Source organism: Zeugodacus cucurbitae, chromosome 3 (genome assembly GCF_028554725.1).
Source record: "Zeugodacus cucurbitae isolate PBARC_wt_2022May chromosome 3, idZeuCucr1.2, whole genome shotgun sequence".
In the NCBI taxonomy this organism is placed as follows: domain Eukaryota; kingdom Metazoa; phylum Arthropoda; class Insecta; order Diptera; family Tephritidae; genus Zeugodacus; species Zeugodacus cucurbitae.
In genome coordinates this window covers 78,048,250-78,072,718 of record NC_071668.1, presented here as the reverse complement: position 1 = coordinate 78,072,718, position 24,469 = coordinate 78,048,250, and the positions used below count along the sequence as shown (strand labels likewise).

The 24,469-nt window shown below is 34.9% G+C and overlaps 1 protein-coding gene across 3 annotated transcripts in view; it reads right to left on the bottom strand.

The window, feature by feature from the left end:
- LOC105211468 (centaurin-gamma-1A) overlaps positions 1-24,469 on the bottom strand; it is a 210,530-nt gene that overhangs the window by 29,089 nt on the left and 156,972 nt on the right. The gene's annotated exons all lie outside the window — the stretch shown is intronic.

The following is a 24,469-nucleotide window of genomic DNA, read 5'->3' as shown; positions in this document are numbered from 1 at the left end:
GGAAACCTTTTACAATCATATATTTTTACACTTGTTAACTCTTTAGGCATATTTACTTTACAGAACAGCGATAAAAGCTTAACACAATTACACTTGTATATAAATTTACTAAATACTATATACTATGTTAAAGTATGTATATATGTGAGTAGGTATGAAGTAAAGAATTTGCGCAACTCTGCCGACAGTGGAAGAAATGGAAATGTATTACAAAGCATAAAAAACTAAACCAAAAAGATAATAAAATTACCTCAAGCAAAAACAAAAGTTATCTACAACAAAATAAACATAAGCGATTGTGAAAAACAGGCCAATATGACAGCTTATGCCAATTGACACGCTTAGAGACAAATATACATACATACATCATACAGTTGTATGCAGTCAAGTGCAGTGCTTAGCGTTTATAAGTGAAACTAAAGAGCTATAAAGTGCTAAATCGAGCACGGCGTCGCTTATCAATAAAATTCCATAAAACGAACGTGTAAATATTTGTAAAATAAAAATAATATATTTTTTACTATACAAAAGCGAGCAAATATGGGCACGTACTTATACTTTAGTTTAGAGAATCGTAAAGATATATATTATATTTACTTTCTTTATTGTTTAAGTGCCTTTAACAGCAAATAGCTTAATTCGTGACGTCATGAGGAACAGAAGAGAAAAGCTTTATTTACAATTACTATAGAAGTTTGACAGTTCGTTTCGTTAGAGAAGTCAGAATTTTGTACTCAGTAAAAAATATGTATTTGTACTTTGTAAGCAATATTATGTATTTAATAGACTCGAAATATACCTATGTACAGATGTACAAATTATACATATTATAAAGCATTTAATTTTAGACTAGAGTGAAGAAGCTTTCAGCTGCGCATTTCTAAGGTCATTCGCCGCTAGATGCGGAAGAATATTTGCAATTGATTACAAAAAAATATATACCAAATACCGCAAATGAATCAGCGGAAGTGCTCGCACACATCGCATGAGTAAGTATGCACTGTACATACTATAATTATTTATATTTTTAAACAAACAGACGTGGCTGCGCAATAGATCAGCGAACCTAGTCGTCTCCTTGTCACGTCTGTGAGGTATGAGCAGCATGAATGAGCGAAAGCCCGGTGTGCGATGACCTTCACGCAGCAACCGCCAGCCGCCAAAAGAGGTGCAGAGATAATCGAGAGCGAGAAAGGGTTTGTCGTCACGGTTATTGACCTGAAACCAAAACAAAAAAGTTTGCTCTTCCCACACACAGACACAATTAGTTTCGGCAGGTTGACGTGTAAAAAGTTTATTTATTTGCGGTTTTTCTACCATAAAATAATATAACCGCCTAACTATATGTTTGCTGTTGTGCAGGGGTGTATGAAATTTGTGCGAAATATGCAAATGGCAACCTTGAACCTCGACGGCACGCACACGGCGTTTTCCCAAGCACGCAAGTCAAATATTTGAGGCATTTTCGTGTGTGAATGCAGTGAAGGTAATTTTCGCGTTTATTAGATAAAAATAAATGGGCAGCCAGGCATTGTGTGGCAAGCGTGAGCTCCAACTCTGCGTGTATAAACAGAACCGAAACCGCAAACGATTAGTTTTCGTATGTGTTGCCTTTTTTGCACTGAAAAAGCTTTTCATTTTTGAGAGATAAGCAAATTTTTATGCCTTACAGGCTTTATGCGTATTTTTGTATTCCGATGAAGTTGTTGCCCGTTAAGAATTTTATTTGTTGCTACTATAATATAACAAAAAAAAAAACAGATTTTTCACCTAGTTCCCTATTTTCTATTTCGTTTTGCGTAAACTTTGCCTGAAAAAGTCACTGTCACTTTGCATTTACTTTTTTATTTTAGCACACGTCAACTGTCAACTTTTTTGCTCTCTGCCAATCTGTCATTTCACCACTTTATATCTGTCAATTTTGACATTTCCGTGTAAAATATTTCAGTTCGTTGTGCTGTTTATGGTGTCAATGGACACCATTATGTTCCTAATAAAAATTTGGAACATTCTAAAAATTTAATTGAAGAATCAGAGAGGAAGGGAAAAAATCAGATGAATCGACCAATTCAGAAGAGATTTAAATGTCATTTAAATTGTTTTCAGTCAAGGTGAAATGTGTTCATACTGTCCAAATCCTACCATTAGCACTATTGAGAGTTGGAAATCGTGTATTTCTCTTAAAAAAAAAATAAATAAAGTGAATTAGAGCTTTAGATTTTCTCAGTACTGATACTGACATTTGACCTATTATGTCTTCTGTGACTTTTGCTCATTAAGCGAAATTAAGCTACAAGTAGTGCCATTAAGCACGTAAATGGATGAGTAGAAAGTTTCTGCAATAATTGCTAGCTGCGGAATGAAAATGTTGAACTAAATTCTAAATGGACTTTCGCATAAAAAATAAGTACAATATATGTATGTATATAAAAATCATGGAAGACATGATATATTGGCATGTAAAAGAAGTAGTAAGCAAGTCATTTCTGTAAAACTGGAAATAGTAAAATGGAAATTTGCACTTTTCAAACGCATCGTCACCACAAATGTTGAGAAAATTATTATTTTTTCACTTTATCAATTGCCCTACAATCTCCACTTAATAAAAAGTATTTGCAATAAAAGTAAGTTCAAAAACTGCCTCCTTTTCCAAAGTAAATGCATGTTCAACTTATATACCTACATATCTACACGCGTTCATAAATAAATATGTGACGTAGCAAAATGTCCAGTCAATCAAATATTGACAACGAAGTGCCTAGTTGTGGAAAGGTATAACCCAAGCCAAGGTTTATACAAATATATAAGTAAAAACGCAGTTGAGCATACAAAAGCATTTAAGAAGTCAGAGGCGCTGCTGGTACACTCTATTAATTTTTGACATGTTTATGAAGTGTGCAACAATAGTGACGTGCGATTTCCTTCACTCGACGCACCACACCCTACGCAAGCCGACGTTTTTCCAACTTTCATTCGAGTATGTGTGTGTGGCAGTGAAAGGAGCCTTTTTGAATCAGCGTTTACTTTGCTGGTGTCTTTGATTACTGCACCTTTCTTTCATACTCGCATTGACATCTATGGAATATATAGATTTGTACTTGTGTATGTTTGTATGTATATTTTATTGTCATATGAGATAGTTTTCCCTCAATGTCAGCTGCGAAAATTGCAATCGCATTTTGATTTTTTTTGCGTTCTTCCTTTTTTTTGTACTTTTAATTCGATGAAATTTTATGACATTTACGACTTTTTTCTGGGTTTGTGAAGCACATACACACACACACAAATAATTTTGTTATATACATATAATAATTTTGATATTTTTTTGAGGTTCACAGTTTAAAGAAAGTCAGTTAGAAAGTGAAAGAAAGAGGCTGCACGATGTGAATTTTTTGTTGTTGCAAAATATGAATATTAAAATGAAAATACAGAAACAACTGTATACCTTAATTAAAGTTCATTATGTTATTCAAATGTCTATAATTGAAAATTGATTTAGTTCCCCACATTATATAAATAATGTAAAAATAAATCAGTAAAACCACAAAATCAAAAGCCTGTCTCTACAACTTGCCTCGGCGACGTTTCAATGCAAATTGCAAATGTAGCGCACTTCCTGCTTTTACACTAACATACATACATACATATATACAATTTATAAATTTCAACTCTTCATCCATTCTAAATTGAACGTTGTGTGTTTTTGATATGCTTTCATTATTTCATTGCTCACACAACTGTGTACAACTTTAATTAAGGCCCTTAACACAAAGGCGCATTTCCGTTATCACGAATCAACATGCGGCAGCCGGCAACATGCAATGCCAAAAGCTTTGTAAGCACTGGATTATGCACAACCACAAAAACAGGTGTGGATTTACATATACATGCCTATGTTGCATGCAACAATAACAACAACAATATAAACAAAACTCCAAACAATAATAAATGCAGAAAAAAATCACACAGGTGTCTCGCACTCGAATGGAGCTGCAACATGCTGCTGCAACAATGAACATCAAAAGTGTAGACTCCAAAACAACAACAACAACAAATAAAAATAAAAAAAATCGGTATAAATAAACATTGTGTATGGGTGGAAAAAATCTGTCAACTGTAAAAAGCAACAACAAGAAAAATCACGAGTTTGTTTGGGCCGCTTCTGACCTTATGCGGTTGCCTGTCATACGCTTGGTCGGCTGGTGGATAATTCAGCTGCCCGATTGCTTGGTTAGCTGGCTGTTTTAGAGGCTGACAGCAACCTAACATTTTTTTATTTTCTTTATTTTGTTTTGCTCGTTTTTAGCTGTGATTATTTTTTCGACATTTCTGATTTTTTTGCCATTGTAATAAGTCATTGACTCTTTGAAACACAAAGAGAGATTTTTTTTATTTTTAGAGAGTATGATCAGAGTATAATCATAGAGTATAGTTTTACAGCAATCTGGAACTGTTTTGGGTATACAGGAATAAAACTCTTTTTGTTGAAAAAAAAATTATTTAATTATTAAAAAATATAATTTTTAGTTAATTATTTTTTGTTGTAAATCATAAAAGGGTTTCATTTATAGCTTCATATCTTTCACTTTACATTAAAAGGAAATAAATTGCACGTATTCGCATCAAAGTGAGAATACCAAGAAGTACAATAAAAAAGAGAATAAAATTAGGAAATAGTGAAAAAATAAGAATTTTAGCTAACTTAGCCACTACCGGCACCGGCTGCCGCATCTCGAATGTTTGCCAACCAAAGTGCGAGCGAAGGCAATAGAACCAGCTGTGCGCGCAGCTGTAAAGGTGAAATGTGCTGTTCCTTCTACGCCGTTGGTACAATTACCCCGAGCACTTAAATATGCATGCCCACATAGCACATACTCTTGCATACAATCTGCTAGTCTTCCTTTGCAGATGCAACTTGGCCACATTTCTTATGCAATCTTTGTTTTCGGCCACTTTAGTTAGTTGCGCCTTTGGAGGCAGCAACAGCCACTTTATCTTTCGCTTCACAGGCGGAGAAATATACATACGGCGTACATTTATAGCAGTTTGGCATTTGAATTAAATATTAACCATTTCCTGTAGGGAATTCTCGGCATTTCGCACTGTCAGCAGCAGCAGCAGCAGCAGCAGCAGCATTGAGTAGCAGGAAGCAGCGTTGCAACTGAAGCAGTCGCGCGCCGAGGGGAATTACTAGTTGAAAGTTGTACAATACTACAGTGCAGTGGCCCGAAATGCGGGTGCTCGGCTGTTATAGTAGTGGATGTGAGCTTACTCGAGAAGTAGCTGAAATTTATGCTCTTTTACTGAAGGCGAGTATAATGTCCATAGACTAACACACATATCTACATATGTATATTTAAGTCCAATATAAACCGGTATTGCATTACGAGCCAATCGTGCTGCCTCAAACAGTAGGAAAGTAGGAAGTTAAATGGCAACCTTTGATTCTCGATTAGAGTTGAAGAGGTTGCAGTGAGTTTCAATAAGTTAGTATTGGTTCAAAGCTACTGCGTGTAATAAAACTATTGAGGGATTGAGAGATTTAGAAGTGATATATTTTAAAACGGATCGTAAAATAATCAAATATTTTATTACTGTATATATGTATGTGGATAAAGAGTCTTGCAACATTTCATGTGGCACCAGCAACGTTTTTGCTCGAGAAATGACAAACAATAAAGTTATGACAGCCATTATTCCTCGGACCACTGGGTATTCAATACCAAAGACGTATTTATTTTTGAGTTTATTGCAGTACATGTATGTATGTATGACTGTCTGTGCATATTTCACGCGTTAGCAAGCTATTGAAATGTGAAGGCGAACAAAGCATGGTAACCAAGGATTATTGTTAGTGGGCAGCCGCTGTGGAAGAGCAAGAATAAAATGTAGAAATAATAGACTATGCACATTGGGCTATTACTTTCTTATTTATGGGTTTGCTACGAGGATGGGACAATGTCACATAAACAAGCGGCAGTCAGCGCAAGGCGGTCAGCAGCCATGTGTGGCATGTGGCATGATGCGGATTTACCTGTACACAGTTGCAGCGTGTCCATTCGAATTTTTGACCACACAGCATTTGCAGCAATATATTATCTTACTCTGAAGACATATGTACAAGACATATGTAGGTGGAAAGGTGTTCACGTTTGTTGCTTGAAATTTAATTATAAAGTATTAGGTGCTCCTTAAAGCTTGATAAATGCGTAAATATCATATTTTCGATAGACAAATATATAAAAGAAATAATTAAAGCAGCGTACGCTAATTAACGCTTCATTAGCTTACATGAGCGCGTTTCATAAACTAAAAAAATATTAAGTTCTTAAGCATGATTTATTGAACTTTGACTACCGTTTGATTTGTTTATCTATTGTATAAGAAGTGTTGTTGTTTAAGCATTTACCTGAAAAAGTTAATAACGCACGAAAACAATCATATGGATGTAGCGCCAACAGCGCAGCTGGTGAAGCTTACGCATGTAAATCTACGGCGCATGCGCGCAGTCATTGAACCTCACACAAAAGCTTGACGAAACTGCGCAGAATAATTTAACTGCGTATTTGCCAACAAACTTTGCATGAAATTGTAGCGAGGCGCTAAAAAAACTGAAACTTCTGAGGCAATACTTGAGAAATGATTGTTGAACCGACGGAACAATAAATTTTATAAGAGCTTTAGGCAACGTTAAGCCAATTTAAAAGCAATGAACAGAAGTAAAGCTAGTTGCCAAATATACTTACTTACATACCAATTTATATATAGAACTAAGGCTATAAACACGTCTATAGATAAAAGAGAATATAACTACTTTATAAAAAATATAAAAAAACACACTTGACTGGAATAAAAATGCTTAACGATGTAAATTATGTATGAAAAAAATAGAATAAATTACAAAAATAAAAAAATCAATGATTTTGGAATTAAAGTATATGTACATGACTGGCAAATTTATCAAGATATGCTGTAACGACTGGGTTCAAGATAGGTAAATTGGAAGTTAGTAAATTTTTTGAGACTTTTGATTTCAAAATCGTATACTTAACAACTTATAAATAAAAATATTTTTGTATATGATATTTTTAGAGTTTCTAAATTTGAGTTCAGCTGTTATTCCTTATCAAGATAGCTCAAGTGTTTTATTAAAAATACTTTGCTAAAAATAAAGAGCAAATGAACAAAATAAAATTCCAAATATTTCAACAATTGCTGATAGCAAATACAACAACATTTATAATAGAACAAAAGCCTGCCGCTACATTTAATCTGAATATAACCATAAATAACAATATATTATAGAAGGAATGTATATTATAATCTATACACATATGGCATTACTCAAGGCAAGTGCCGAATTGTTTATTATTATTTACAGCTATACAAAATTTTTTGGCAAATTAAAATAATGTCAGAATTATTTGAACAATCTAATGAAGCGCGGGGAAATGGCAGAAAGTGCAAAAAATCACATCACAGACAATAATAACATCCGGCAAAACAAGCGCTCGTGCCGAGATAAGGCAGACAGAATACGAGTACCACAGAGTATGCACTCACGCCTGAATGTACATACAACCATCCAATTGTAGAAAGCACTGACTACAAAATGTTGCCATTTATTTAATTCATTGAATTAGTTAGAGTGAACGAGTGAGTGATGTGCTAAATGGTCGTTTGAATTAATTAAATATAGTCAGAGATGAAATTCCGCAGCGCACACGATTAGCTGGCTAACCTTTCCCAAGCGTATGATAGCCATGCAACGATGCTACGAGATAGACAAAACAACAACCGAAGAAGAAGAGGAAGAAAATAAAAGAAAAACACAAAGCTTCAAATCCAACGAGATCGCCAACAATGTGAAGGTTCTGGCACAGTATGTTGCCCATTAATGCTCGCAGACTTACAGCGTGAAGATTCAACAGATTTATATTATAGCCGAATGCTCGAAAGAATTCAAATGTACTAACAAGAAACTAGCCGGCACGTAGGCTGTTGATGACCTGTAAAGTTTATAAATTTAAATTAGTTCGTTTATCTAACATTGAACGAGGCCATCTCCGAAGCAGTCAAAACAGCTACAACACACTCTAAGCACAACAAAACATATCGATATTGCGTAATCGAAATTCGTAAACAGATTGTGGTTATAAAAATTTAGAAAACCAGTTCTTTACGTTTGAAAGAATGCCCACTTTGTATGACACTAGTTGTAGAAGGTATAAGAATATATAAAGGTGCGCACACCTACTCAAAGTGATCCACACTGACTTAAGAAGACTTGTAACTCGTTGTATTAAAATCTAAGTGTTCGTGAATTTATGTGATGTTGTTGTTTTACAACATTTACGATTCATTCAAACACAAGACAAGAATTGCCTAGAAATCTATACTCTACTCCAATTTAACTTTGGTTGTCAAGGTCGTGCTAAAACCGAGTTGAAACTGATATTCAAACTTATTTAAAATGAATATTTTTAATTATTCGTGATATTTTTGGACTCAGCTATCGCAGTTTTGTGCCACTATTCCCCACTAAGTGCTAACTGAAATTTATGAGCGATTAATATGCAAATGAGCGTGAAAAGTCACACTCTACCCTTAGAACATTCATTCCAACACACGATCATTGAATACTACATACAAATATGCACTCCGTACAGTGTGACTAGATCTAACTGATAGACGATGTTTCTCACGTACAAAGACAACTACCATCTTATGATTATCTCCGAAGAATTTCTTATACACTTGAATGCCTCAATGTTTTCCAAATATTTTCTGTTAAGAAAGTGTTTCATCAGGTGTTCTTATAAGTGGTCTAAACGCCGTTATATTTTCACTGTGTAGATAATACTTGTAGCGTTTTATAAGCCTAATTTATCTTATTCCATTTTTGTCTTAAACTACTTAATAGTTTCTTAATGTTTGTGGTGTTTCTTACACACTTGTCTTGTCTCGTTTAGGGAACTCCCCGGAGCAACGTTCTTTCGTACTAATTTATGCACTTTTCTAATGCAATCGGGAAGACTATTTGTCTTTGTTGAATCCTATTAAAGTGGAAGGCAGTTTGAAAATACTTAGTTAACTGTTACGAAGCCGTCAACCAGCGGATTCACACTCAAGTGAGTTGTTTGAGTAATTAGCTGAGGGACTATCTATGAAACATCTAAATATTTGTTGTAAATATTTATGCAAATATTACGCTTGGAATTGACCCTTCGAAATATTTTGAAAAGTTCTCACGTGTGAATATTAAAAATATAAAAATATTATTTATTTAGAATGTTAGATCTTCAAAACTAAGCTAAAATATATATTTTCTGAAAACGCTCTTTTATAACACAAAAATAATAAGAAATAAATAAAAGTCAAATATTTTGTATTCACTTGCCATAACTGTTTTAGTTATATTAGAGTCTAATTTAGCTATAAAAATATTGCCAAATAACCGTAACTGGTTCTCAATTGGGACTCCTGAACATTAAATACTGTGGCACCATAACTCCTTGGCTTTGAGGTTTTTAACACCTACTTGGCCATTAATAATGTTGCTAAAACCTGCCACAACTGACTAACTGACACAGCTGATTGTCATGCATACAAATTTATTTTTATGTGGCCGTGAGTACACTCATAGGTATGTAAAGGGTGATTTTTTAAGAGCTTGATAACTTTTTTAAAAAAAAAAACGCATAAAATTTGCAAAATCTCATCGGTTCTTTATTTGAAACGTTAGATTGGTTCATGACATTTACTTTTTGAAGATAATTTCATTTAAATGTTGACCGCGGCTGCGTCTTAGGTGGTCCATTCGGAAAGTCCAATTTTGGGCAACTTTTTCGAGCATTTCGGCCGGAATAGCCCGAATTTCTTCGGAAATGTTGTCTTCCAAAGCTGGAATAGTTGCTGGCTTATTTCTGTAGACTTTAGACTTGACGTAGCCCCACAAAAAATAGTCTAAAGGCGTTAAATCGCATGATCTTGGTGGCCAACTTACGGGTCCATTTCTTGAGATGAATTGTTCTCCGAAGTTTTCCCTCAAAATGGCCATAGAATCGCGAGCTGTGTGGCATGTAGCGCCATCTTGTTGAAACCACATGTCAACCAAGTTCAGTTCTTCCATTTTTGGCAACAAAAAGTTTGTTAGCATCGAACGATAGCGATCGCCATTCACCGTAACGTTGCGTCCAACAGCATCTTTGAAAAAATACGGTCCAATGATTCCACCAGCGTACAAACCACACCAAACAGTGCATTTTTCGGGATGCATGGGCAGTTCTTGAACGGCTTCTGGTTGCTCTTCACCCCAAATGCGGCAATTTTGCTTATTTACGTAGCCATTCAACCAGAAATGAGCCTCATCGCTGAACAAAATTTGTCGATAAAAAAGCGGATTTCACATTTCGAACCGAACACTGATTTTGGTAATAAAATTCAATGATTTGCAAGCGTTGCTCGTTAGTAAGTCTATTCATGATGAAATGTCAAAGCATACTGAGCATCTTTCTCTTTGACACCATGTCTGAAATCCCACGTGATCTGTCAAATACTAATGCATGAAAATCCTAACCTCAAAAAAATCACCCGTTATGTACTCTTATATAGGAGTTTGCGTGTTTTTGCGCCGCTTTGTAAGTGATGACGTTCATGTCGCCATTTGTGAAATGCGTGCCAAATATTGACTGACTTCTGCATGCAAAACACTTTTACGCCACGACAACATGCAAGACAGCAACAATTGTAAGCCAGCAGTCAGTCCATCAGTAGTCAACGGTTACCGGTTGTTTATTTCATTTGTTACTTGTAAAATAAAAATAAAAAATAATTTTATTTATGGTGAAATTTCCGTGACAGGATAAAGCCAATGAAGCAACAACTATATACAACTAACTTTTTTCTATGATTTTTTTTCAGCTCGCTGCCTTCACTGATTCGCAAGTAATTCAATGCATTCGAAGGAATACAATTACAGCACCGCTGTGTGTTGTTGTTGCAAGTGTATATAGAAGAATGTTATTATATTACTAAAGTTGTGGCTTGTTGACATGCTAAGATATGGTTCGGGGTATTGGCGCCCAGAGTGGGTTAAGCTCGACGCTTCATGCTCGCGCATGCCAAATGAAGTTTGCTCGTTTCGCTGCCAAATTGCTGGAAGGTCGAAAGGCCAAGGATTTTTCAGTGCAGTTATTCGTAAGGATGAGTATGCATTAAAGTAAATTCAAATAGTGAATAAAGTTTCTTGTAATGAAAGCTTGCGCTCATGGCCTTGACTGTAAACAAAGGGTGTGCCGTGGAAGCCTGCAAGCAGCAATGGGTGTGCTTTCCATGACCTTGGCATAAGCTGGCACTGCCTACAACTTTATATAACATTATTTTAATGCGAATAAAACAAGTAACGTGTTGTAGTAGCGAAGTTATCAAATAACAACTGTAACTCGTCTTCCAGCGCTAGAACTCACGCATTCAATTAAAATAATTATTTGCACTTCCTCATTTAGGCGTGTTTGTTGTTTTCGCGCTTTATTTGGTCCGGTTTTTTCGGTGGACTTTTGGCACTCCCTGAAACGAGTTTTCGCCTTAAAAGGCAAATTTATACGCACACATGAATTTCAGTTTATTTGTATGCCACCCATACTCATACGGCTGCGCCTATTAATTAGCAATTAAGCGCGGCATCTTCAGCGCCAAACGCGCGCTGAGTCACACGCCGCCTCACGATGTGCTTGTGAACACTGTGAATTTTGATATGCTTCTCTGTGCTGGGCTTACAAATTGGCTGCACCAAAAACATCCTACGCCTTCCTCTGTGGGTATCTTAAAAAACGCCCACTTGTTTATCGCATTTTATTTCCTCTCACACTCGAAGCTTTCGTTAGTTAGTTAGTCAATGCTGTTGACAATGAGACAATTAATGAGTCGTACGGTTTAGCAATAATATGCCGTTTTCCCACATTTAAGCTATAAACTAGTTTATATGAAGAGGTGAATTGATAAGCCACTAGCTAAGGTATGAAAGTTTGCAGCCAATCTAAATCGTAAAAGCTTGCATAATTAAGCTACCAAGGGAAAAGGTTAATTTAATTAATGACCTGTGGGAACTAGTGCTATCTATAAATTGAACCTTCGCAAAAGTGTTGAGCTGATATATTATGGGCATAATAAGATCACTTCTCGATCAACTCAAAAGTGTACCGTTAAAACTTACTCGCGGTAATTTGTGCTTAAATGCTATGGATAAAGAGAAATCGAACATACCTGAAAGAAAGAAAAAAGAATACAATTAGTTTTATTTTGTAGAGTGCGTAAAATAAGTAAGAATGAAATTGCAATTCTCAACTGGTTTATAAAATAGCTAAAATTGTTTCTTTGCTGGATAAGATGTACTTTTTTCTCAGCATAAACAAGTAAACTCAATAATTAAATCTATCAGAATTATCAATCACAGTTATTTAGCCAATTTAGGTTCAATATAGTTTCTCCAGAGTTGTAATTATATCCACATAAAAACTATTAAACATCTATTACATGATATTAGGTCAAACCCGTAACATATGTATATAGTAAACGTAACTGGCTTTAAGTTGGTCAATATGCACATTAACACCTGACAAACCATTTTTGGGCGTCAAACATTTGATTAATAAATTAATTTTCCTGCAAATAAACACTTTTTAACACATGTGTGACCTCAAAACGAGCTAATAGCTCGAAATTTTCTTCGAACTAAATAAAGTGCGTAACACTTAAATAACTGAAAACTAGTTTTAATAGCGTTTAATAGCAATTCTGTATGATTATGCGGCTTTTTAATGAAAATTTCTATTATAAAAGATTGTTGTGCTTAGGAGTTATGGAAAATGCGTGACCTTTTCGGGCTTGAGAGCGACAATTAATATGCAGAACCCACTGTCGACGTAGTAATTAATTATGGTCATAAAGCATATTAAACAATGAACCCCCGATTTAATAATAAATGCATGCATACCAACGCAATTGATTGGCATAAATAAATATTTTTATTTGAATATATAAATGCATACACGTACAAACATACATACAGCGGAGATTAGGCAACGCACCGATAAGCGGCTGTGACGCAAATTGGCAAGTTTTTGGAGTTGAAAAATTGTGGTGCGACATGCAACTTCAACTTCTCCCCGCTTCAAGCTATAGTATGCCCACAGGTGTTAAATAAATATTTACATATGTGCACGTATGTATGTTTATGACTGCGCTGGAGTGGCAGCAGTTCCATAGAAATCAGTCATTCATAGAATCTGCCTACTACTACTGTACACTATGTACGCCTCATATAACTTGCCCACTTATTTCCTTTGTTTGACTGCGTGCGTTATTAGAATGACAATGCTTTGGGAGTTGCCTAACAGCAGCAACAACAAAAATATAGTAAAAAAAAATGAAAGGGACAATTGAAGTCAATATGGTTTACGTTTAATAAATACCAACAAATGAGCATGCAGAAAGGTGGCATTAAGCGTGGCCATGTGTGTGTCTCAGTATGAAAAGTTATATAGTACAGTGAGCATGAATGAATGACTTCCGCTGCATAGAAAACAACAAACAAACAATGCCCTTCCTATTATTAATAAGCGTATGCATGAGTGTAAAGCTTTATCAATAAGATTCAAAGCAAAATAAAAATATACAAAGAAGGGTTAGTCAATTAGACCATTATACACATTTTATTTGAAATAAATTTTAGATTCTCCATGTAGGTGAATCTGACCATGATTTTATAATGATAACCCGAAATTCGGTATCATCAAACGCTCTCTTCTTGCATAACAAATTCAAAATTATTGATTTTAAGGAGTCCTATAAGCTTCCCTGAACTAATGTCATCTGTTGATTCCCCTAAAGGGTTTATAACCATCATCAACAGCTTATCAAGCGAGTAAGGTTCCTTTGTTGGTTCTATTTTAACGCCCTTCGCTAAGCGCTTTTGTTTGCGGTCAATCATTTGAATGAAGCTGACAGCGCAAATGTAGCATAAAAATTAAAATTTAAGTAAATTGTGACAAGTCTCTGAGGATATGGGGGATTACGGAGCGTTTGTGTGAAAGTGTATAGCACGATAAATGACCAAAGGTTCATGAAAGAGCGTACGTAACTCTACTTTGTTGTTCTTTCTAATGAGCCATTCGACAGCGGAAGCATTTATATGGCTGCGGGTGACCTTTTATGGAGAATGGATATGTATTAAGCATTTATTTTTGACAAATAAGCAGGTGAAAGGGGCGAAAATCGATTTCTTTAATTTGAATGCTATTCGAATGGAATGCAGAAGCTGGAATTCCAAGTAGTACTGACCTATGCTGGATTTTAGTATACATATACAAGTCAATTTCTCATTTCATTGACCCTCAAGCCCTTAAATTTATTATAACTGTTCATTTGCCAACTCAAATATTTGAATTCAAATTAAAATTTCTGTACTTTTTGGTATATTTTTTGTATTTCTGGGAAATTATTCCACAACAATTGTTTTTTTATAAAATAATTTGAAGAATTTCTTAAAACAAAATAATAACCAATTAATTTGAAGAAGTCTAAATATATACCATCAAAGTTCGTATTTCAGCAGTACGGTCCACCTGTTGTTGAACAATGCGAATTCCTTCGAAAGCGCTTCAACACTTTGATTTCACAGGCATCCACACCTGTATGGGCAACACAGTGTCTTACCAACCCCACATCGATCACTTTCCACATGCCAAAAGAATCCGCATTCTTGTCTAAGAATAACTTTTTCTTTAGAAAAATAGAAGAATACAAAAATAACAGCGGAGGAAAACAAACGCGCCACCAATAAGGAAAAGCACAAGAATGCTGCTGCACAAGTCAAACATATTGGCAATTTTCAATTTCTACAGCAGCAAACGGCAATTGACTATTTTTAAAATGCCACCAGCAACAAAGAAGACGCGAGACGTGCCAGCGCACAAGAAAACAAGAAAACATCTATAATGAGTGCACATTTGTCGCAAAACGAAAGGCGCTGCAACGAAGTATTGTTATGGGGGCTAACCTGCTCACGTCTGTCGTTTGAACGCGCCATGCAAGCCACAACAACTAGGCGATTAGCGGTGATCGACAGCGATCTGTATAGATCGCGACGCGCATCTTTTATTGACGTCCGTGATTCGAGCGACGCGCCGCTACCTGTCGCTGCCTTGAAGGCCATTTATGTTTCTCCGTTTGGTGCGCTTCGTAATTTGTACGCCTCTTTATCTAATTGAGCGGGCAGACGGCGCGCTCACAGAAACTTCCTTTTATTCGCTTGTGTTTAGATCGGTTGGCAGTTAAACGCTGTTTGCCGCACACCAGTCGCAGCTACTCGACTTGACTTGAAACGGCGGCTCAGACGGCGCGTAAAGAAATTAACTCTGTTTTGACTTTTCACAGCGAGCGCACAGCCACACACATTTGGGAGAGGCGTTGCGGCGCGCGAAATAAATCACCGGTCAGTGGCCGAATGCCTGTTAAATGTAGATTGTCTAATCTACAACAGTCACCACATTCATGGCAGAAACCTGCAGAGCTGGCTTTTTCAAAGCGCAGACGCAGTCACTTTTTCGCATATCGCTCATGAATCTGCTGTTTGCAGCTTTCAAGACACATATTCAGGTCTCGCATGGCGAATGCGTTGCTGAACATGAGCGCCAGTGCATCAGACATGCAGTTGCTGTTAACCTGTTGGATTTCCAGCGGCGCCAATCTGCTCGGCTACCGTTTAGTGGCGGTTCCTTATTGCTGGTTACGCCACTCAAATGGCCTAGTGTAGGCCGATATGCAGCTGATGGCTGATAGAGTGGGCGTGGCTGTTTTAAATTATAGTTTACAGCGCGTGCAGCGTCACATGAGTTTACCGTAATTGTTGCATAAATGGCAGCTCATTTTGAGCAGGCAGCACACAAAAAGATATATAAAATGAGTGCAGTTTCGGGAAGAATGTTATGTAGAGGTCAGTGATGTCAAGACTTCCAGTAGATAAATCTTCAGAGTTTATAAGATGAATACAAATAAATTAAGATGAATAGGTGAGAAGGCGACTTAATATTTTATAAAATAAATGTATTCTCAAATCAAAAAGAACGCCTGCGTGACCATTTAACGGTCACATTGGATGATTTATATTTCTTTTTTTAACTTTTATGAGTTTAAAGACTTATTCCAAATCTAATTAAAGTGTATTTAATTGAAATTGATACACGATTTTGTGTTAATTATGTAAATATTTGGAGTCATGCCTTATATGGAACCAACAAATTACTCGTAAATTCAGAATCCAACCAAAATCGTATGCAAAATCATCCATATTAGGTTAAATAATATTCATTTATTTGATTCTCAACGTTTTATTCTTCTAAAGCTATATACTGCAGATTGAGAATAAAAGCTTAGAGAGATACTAAAGCTATTAAATACTGAATCGAGTTTAAAATTTCTGCTAAAAAATTAAAAAAATGTTTTACGAAAAAATTTGGCTTGATGTAAGACATGTTGTAAATAAATATTCATCAATGATTTCCTTCACCTATAATACGATCTACAGTTATCTTACAATACAATTACGCAACTTACTAACGTCCGCCAATAAAAACAATTAATCACAAAAAAGTCAAGAAGGTTAAGATGTTACAAGCATTATCTATTTGTTTTGATCAAAAGTGCACACTTACACTACACTCACTACGCAACAATTTCACTCATGAGAAAGAAAGGGAAACTCGCGCATATACATATAATGATCCTCGGAACTTGAGTGGCGATCAGGGTCATTATTTCTGATATTGTTGATATTGCAGAGAATGACATGGCGATTTTTTCATGCAACAAAACAGAAAAATCAAATTGATGACAGTGTGAAAATGAAGTTGTTAAAAGCGTTGAAAAAGGCTACTAAAGAAATTATGATCTTTTGAGAAATGTATGTGTAAGAAAGTGATCGCCAAAGAAAAAAGAAAAGCTGATCATAAAAAACTGCACGTCATGCCCCCTGGTTTTTTGCACCTTTACACAATATAACGGACGTTAAAGTAGAAGCGTATAATAAAAAAAGTATGATCGACCTTTTATAAATTTTTATAGATATTATTTTTTTTCGCAACTAGTTTTTGGACGAGTTCATTAATTTCATGTAGAATGACTGGCGTTTTCGGAAGCGTGACGCAAGCTAATAATGAAGTGAGAGAAAAGTGAAGAAAAGTTTCAGATGAGGAAAGAACCGAAGAAGGTTATATTATATACAACAATGAGACGCGATCTCCACAGGAATAACAAGAAAACATGATCATATCCGTACATTTGTACTTAGAAGCATGTCCAGCTGGAAGCAAACGCTGCGCATTATTGTAAAAATAGATTAATATTTTTTTCTGTACATTTAACATTTTATACCAAATATTAATAATCGCACAAAGCTTTATGACGCACAGCAATTTAAAAATATTATTTATGTGTGTGGGGATGTGTGGGCAAATATCTCATCTCATCATCGCATGTATCTGCTTGTTTCAGCTGCACAAAATGATCGCATTCGACGCAGATATTTCATTAAAGCAAGCGAAATAGCAAAAGTTGGCAAAACGTTTTTATAAATCTACCAAGTGTACGAAATGGAGTGATCTCATCATCTATGATATTGCGCTGTGACTGGTGAGTCTCCGACACATCGGTATGAAATTGTAATTACTTTCGCACGAACAAAAGTAAAGATAAAAATTTGAAACAAAAAAAAAAAAGAAATGACAAATTGAAACAACAAAGCGCGAGAACATCTGAAATAATCAGCAAGTCTGTTGAAATTTGTGTAAAAAAATTTAAATTGATTTTGAACATTTGCCGGCAATTATGGCGGCGACGCAATTCGTGCGCGGTGATAACTTCCATGTACGATTGTGTCTACAAGTGTTAAGTAAATAGACAGTCGTGTTTTCTTTTAACGAGAAAAACACATTTTTGTTTTTATAAAAATAAAATTATTTAACTAAAATATATGTATATAGAGCTCTACGGATAATTTAAGTATTTCATTGAAACTAATTATTGATCCAACCACACTCCGAGTATGAAAATCATTTTTATAATAAAACTCAGTGAAACAAATTTATTCATGTGACCCGCTGAACTACAAAAACATGTATAAAATGCAAAAAATGTATAATAATTTTTAATTATTCAGTTTGGCATGCCATTTGGCACACTTGAATCACAATTTGTTTCACTTGTGTCACTCAACGTTTGCTTGAAATTATCGCGACAAATTTTAGAAATGTATTCGCCAGCCTTTTTTTACCATAAACTTGACACTCAATTCTGCTAATTGTTTTGGCATATAAATGCGGCAATGATGTCATTTAACGAAATTTTTACATTTTCGAAAAGTATCTGCGACCGGTTGAAATGTATCTGAAATGTGCAAATTAGCCACGAAACAGGTTAATAATAAATAATTTTGCATTTATTTTCATGTATAAAGGCTTTGTGTACACAAATGAGCGCTACACCGAGTCAACAAAAGAGTTATCTGAAGGAAATGAGACAAATGGAATGTGCATACACAATGAATGAAAATAAAAAAAAATATAAAAAAAATATTAAAAATTAAATAAAGTTAATTAAGCAAAATTACGTAGCTCGGAATGGGTTGCGAAAAGAATGTACCCAAGCTTGCTTGCTCTCTTGCACTACAATTACTCATTTCGAAACGGATTTTACGGAAAATTTATGTACAATTTGTATGTGTATAACCAGTGCTGTACAACTAAAAAACTAAAATATTTTCAAAATAAAAATAAAAAAAGTTCGCTATTTTTATTGTCGCGCCAACGTTTGCATATAGATTTTGATAAAGCGCTCGATAGATAGTGGCAGTAAATAGTAAACAAACCAAAGAGTCACCACACTCCCACTTCTCCACCCTCTCCACACTGCCACCACTCAGCAGGCGTACACAACAAAGAAAGTCATTTGAGTAAATAAATGATATCTAAATACTAGCTAGTGCTCAGCAAACTGCTGTTAGATAAGGTGATGGCGTTGCCGATAAGAAAACCGTGTTTTTGTTTAGCAAAATTACAAAAATAATAATAAATTATTTGCAAAATAAATGCCGTTTCTACGTTGCGACGATTGTGTGGATTGCACATGCGGCTTATGGTCGGTGATTTATGAGCGGTTGAATGCCCGTGTGGCCAGCAGAAAAATCAAGGTGAGTGGACTAAGCCAACTAGTGAGGACCTTATATAGAATGAAGCGCGCAATTGGCACTAAAATGCTAAATAAATACAGATATAATTTAGTTCTAATGAATAAAAAAATATATCATATGCATATATAAAATAAGTACTAAATACATTGCAACTTTTAAGTGCAATGGAATGCACAATTCTGCTTTGCATATTCTTTAATCTAATCAATTAGTGCAATTAAGCTATTAAGCCATTTGACAATTAAAATAATTAAAATGAATAAAATGCAATAAACTAGTTTTGAGAAAGACTTTTTATAAAAAAAAAAGTGAGCTGAGCGCTCAGTAAGTGACGAACTGATAACCGACAAGTGTAAAATATTTAAATATAAAGCCAGATAAGATTTACAGTGACTGAAATAAACTACTCTGTGCTGAGAGACAATAGTGTGAGTTCAAGAGGACAGTAAACTAAGTTGAGCGACAATTAAAAATGCATTTTACTGTGACGTTAATTACTCGGCGTTCAAGATACTAAAAATAATTATGTAAATAGACTTGCTAGTAAACGTTGTTAGATCTTGCAGCACACGCTTAAACACTTTAGATGAGGTACTTACTTAAGAGAACTAAAGATTTTTTATTTCAAAAAATTTTTCGAAAAAAAAATTAATTTTCATGGATAAACATAATGATCAATATTCAACTCAAAAATAAATAAATGGTAAATATATGTATATATAAACCAATTTGCCATTCTTCAAGTGATAGTAAAGCTCATATTGAAACTCTGTCATAACTGTAATAGAGGTGAAAGCACTTTATTCAGCAATATCATCACACGTTTTTTCGCAAATTGAGTAATTATTTAAATCATATACAGACATATACACAATAATAGAGACGAAAATGCAAAATTATGTAAAAATGGTTGCACAATAATTGATGTCGTTTGATGTCGCAAATTAAAGTTTTATTGAAGCACAAAATTGAAAAATTAAAAAAAAATATCCATGTCAAGCTTGCTAAATAGTCAGCTCTAAAGAGATTGTTAGATTTTTGCCGAAGCGCAATTATTTCGGCCAACGCTTCGGTCATATTTGTCATTTAACAAGCTATTGTTGTTGCCATTTTATTATTAATAATTTTCGGCATTTACCAAGCAAAAAGTGATGATGGCAAAACTCAAATTTCATAACAGAGCTTGCTTTAAGGCCATTTGAATAGTTGATGGAGCACGTGGAGCGCCAACTCAAAAGAGGTTGCACTGAAATAATGGCGCATTTCAACACTTTGGTTTTCGGTAAAAGTTGCTCCAACACACGGCGCGCACACTATTATTAAAATCATTATTATGAATATGAGCACTCATGAAAGACGAAAGAGGCAGTGATTGAGAGACGCTGAGGCACGCTACGAGGGGCGGACCCGCTAAATCAATAATGCGGAAACGCGCCAATGCAGGTGATGTCGTCGTGATGTTTGATGCCGACATCGAGAGTTACAAATATAATATATAAAATATAGATGATTATTTACATATGTACTATACTTAGATAGTGGTTGGTGTGCACTAAAATAGCTTATTGAGTTATGTCGTTATGAAGCCAGACAATAGTGACCAGTCGCATAATGCAATAACAGTGTTTATTTTAAAAGCCGCACACACACACTTACAAAAATATTACATTGTATGCTTATATGTATGGCTGGACTGCAACACAATGAATCGCAATTTTTGCATGACAAAAAGTTCAAAAGCAACAACAACAAAGTAATGCAGCTACGCTTGCTGTCCAACATTGCATTGTGTCTATTTTCAAGTATTAGTTGAATTTTTATTTTATTTTAAACTTATTTTTTATTTTTTATTTTTTTTATTTTTTATTTTTTTATTTTTTATTTTTTTATTATTTTTTTGTTTAGCTTGCTGGTTGGCAAGTTTGAAAGTTTGCCGGAACTTTTACTTTTCGACTGTCCAAATGAAATTACTGTTATTACAAGCACTGGCATTTTCACACATTAATGACGCCAATTTTTTTCAATTAAATTACAAGGTAACACAACAACAACAACAAAGCAATTTCATATTTGCAGCATGCGCACAGCATTTGGACACATGGACGTGTGTTATTATGTGAAAAGTAAAAAACAAAAAAAATAAAAACAAAAAAACAACAACAAAGAGAAGATTAGCTAATCTGAGAAAACAGAGATGTGTGGTGATTTATGAAATTTCCAAGCGAATAATTATAATTACTTAATTACATGTTTGCGCTGAAATATGATATTACGTTCGCACGTACGAAGCTTGTTTTTGCTTTTCCAGCAAGACAATTTTTAATAATTTTGTACTATTATGAGAGTTTGTTAGTTTTCGATGTTTTTTTGGAATATCTCGCAAGTTTTTTATTTATAAAAAAAAATAAAAATAAAAAAAAAAAATTAAAAATTAAAAATAAAAAAAATTAAATTAAAAAATTAAAAAAAAATATAACACAATATTTAATGAAATTTTTGAATTATTTTTTTTTTTGTCTAATTTTTAAGTTTCACCAAACTTTTTCTTAATAATGTACTTTCTATTTTAGAGCGTGTTTCATCGTATACATATTATAATCTTGAAATAAGGAAATGCAAATTTATGTATTTTAATTCATTTTTTACTGTTTTTTTATAAGTTTTTGAGAATAAAAAGGTGAGAATTTTCGAAGCACTTATGATTCACATAAACACAAGCGCTTTTAAATATATACAAACTCATTTCGCAAATTAATATGCATGCAGGAAATAGCTTCCATGCTTCCCATTTTGCATACTAAAATTTAGAGCTCTTCTTTCGCATCACAACCAAATCCAGCGATCACACAAAAAACTCTACATGAATGCTCAATGCAGAGCATTTAGCACTTACTGCTGCTGAACGAGCATATAGGTCGGTTGTGCTTACTAATGCTTAGACAAATATTGTCAGTCGGCCGAGCGCGCATTTATTCGACCCATTTCCAATTTGCTCGTACACGGTATGCCCATCATAAATTCCAACACATTAGAGTCACTAAATACATAAATTCCACGTCACTCCAGGGGGGGCAACATCAACAGCAACAGCAGCAACAACAACAACACTTCGTACAATTTGTCATGGCACATTTGCAAATGTAAAATACCAAATAGTTACAGTTTATAATTTTTGTAAGCGAGTGTGTGTCATCAACATGTGGGTTGAAGTGGCGTGCGCGAATTTCCAACACTTAATCGCATTTTCCTCTAACAAATATCTGAGTGTGTATTCCTTTTTATTAATTTAGCGAAAATGTTGTTGACAACTGTCACTGCTGCAGCAACTGACTGCTTGCTGTCCGTAGTTACATGTAACACTGTCAGCAATCGTTGCTGAACACTCTACACACTTGCAGAGCCATATATATATATGTAGATGTCTAAAATTTATATATGCCAGTTGCTTGTCCGACAGTTCTCGCTGCTGCTATCTATGCCACGTTAGTTGCTCGCTTCTTGACATAATTTACTTGAGAGTGTGACTTTTCGTTGCAGTTGTTGTTGCATTTGGCATTTCTTAATCGATGTCAATTGCAATTTTAGCGCACACTTGAGTGATCAGAGAAATATTTTAATGGAATTGAAAAGGAAGGTGGTAATTAACGGTTTAACAATCAAAGAAAATTAACTGTTACTTCAAGCCAGATTAGCCAGGATAAGGCAATTAGGAACGGATATTGAAATAACTTTTTTATCTCGAAATGGTAAATATGTAACAAGCATTACTAAGCGGTAATTTTGCACGGATTATTGATGCGATCAACTAGCTGATAAAATTAACAAGGGAAAAGTACGCAAAATTTTTTTACATAATCAAAGTGAAAAGTTTGCGAGAAAAGCAAATAAAATTATTTCCGCTTTTTACACTTCCGAACAAGCTTGGATTTCAAAGCACAAACCAACAAGGCTGCGCTTAAAGTGAACATTGTAAAGTCAATAGCGATAAAATCAAAAAACACACAAACAACAACAACAGCAAACACAACAAGTGGCGTAACAGTAGCAACTAAGCAGTTGCAGTGGCAATGAATAACGGTAAAAAAGAAATAAAACCAATGCCATTAATACCAGCTTTAAACGCCATTTCCAATTGCAATAATAACAACAACAAAAACAAAACAGACATGCATTCAATTGAATTACAAGTAAAATCAATGTTCGCTGCCAAACCAACACGTTGCTGCAATGGCAAGCTTTTGACTGCAGCCACAGCGCCGCGGAAAATCGCTACTGCAATACATTACGGTGTGCATTACATTTCCTCAGCTCTACGAAGTTGATGAAGCCAACCTGAAGTCATTAAAAGCGAAATGGATACAAATAGCAAAAACAGCAATTAACCAGCTATTAACAACAACAACAACAAATGTGAAGGCATTAGGTTGCATGCAACCGATGAAATGAAAAACGGGTCAAGTGTTTCGTAATCAAAAATAAAAACAAAAAACAAAAGTGAAAATAAAAACAAAACCAAAAATAAACCTTTCAAAATTGAAATTAAACATAGCCAAAGTCGGTAGTTGGTGGCTAATTGAATGAGTTAACAAGTTCAAACTTCAAGTGAAATTATAAAATAAATCACTGTGCGCACTCAAAGCCACTTAGCCGATCAGCGCCAACGCGCCACATTCATATTCACATGCATTTCAAATCAACTTGGTAGCCGCCGTCTGCCGATCGCAGTCAAGTGCTTAGAGCGCATGCGACTGTTTAATTGCTCGGCAGTTAACACCGAAGTGCTAAAAGTTGGGCATTGTCAACTACTTTACGTTGTCTTTGTTGTCATTGTTGTTGTTGTTGTTGATCTCTCAAGCAGTTATTGTCTAAGCAGTAGCGACTTTGCATGCGGCCTAAAGCACTTGTTTGCTCAGTAATAATGACAGCAAAGACAGAGCAATTCGCCAATTATGTACAAAGTCGAAATGTTCTTTTGCAGCTTTTTTTTCTGAGACTAACTCAGTGGCGCAATCTGTGACAAACAACTTAAAATTATTGACTATTTGCAGCTGGTATGTAAATTTACTTTAATGATAGTTTTGCAATACAGCTAAGTAAATCAATATAATGAAAGCTTTAAGCTTAGTTGAAAGCTTTCACACAGAAATAAGCTTTGAACATAGTGTGAAAGCTTTGTTGACAAATAAATGGTGTAGTATATTTTATTGATAACCCATAAAAACTACG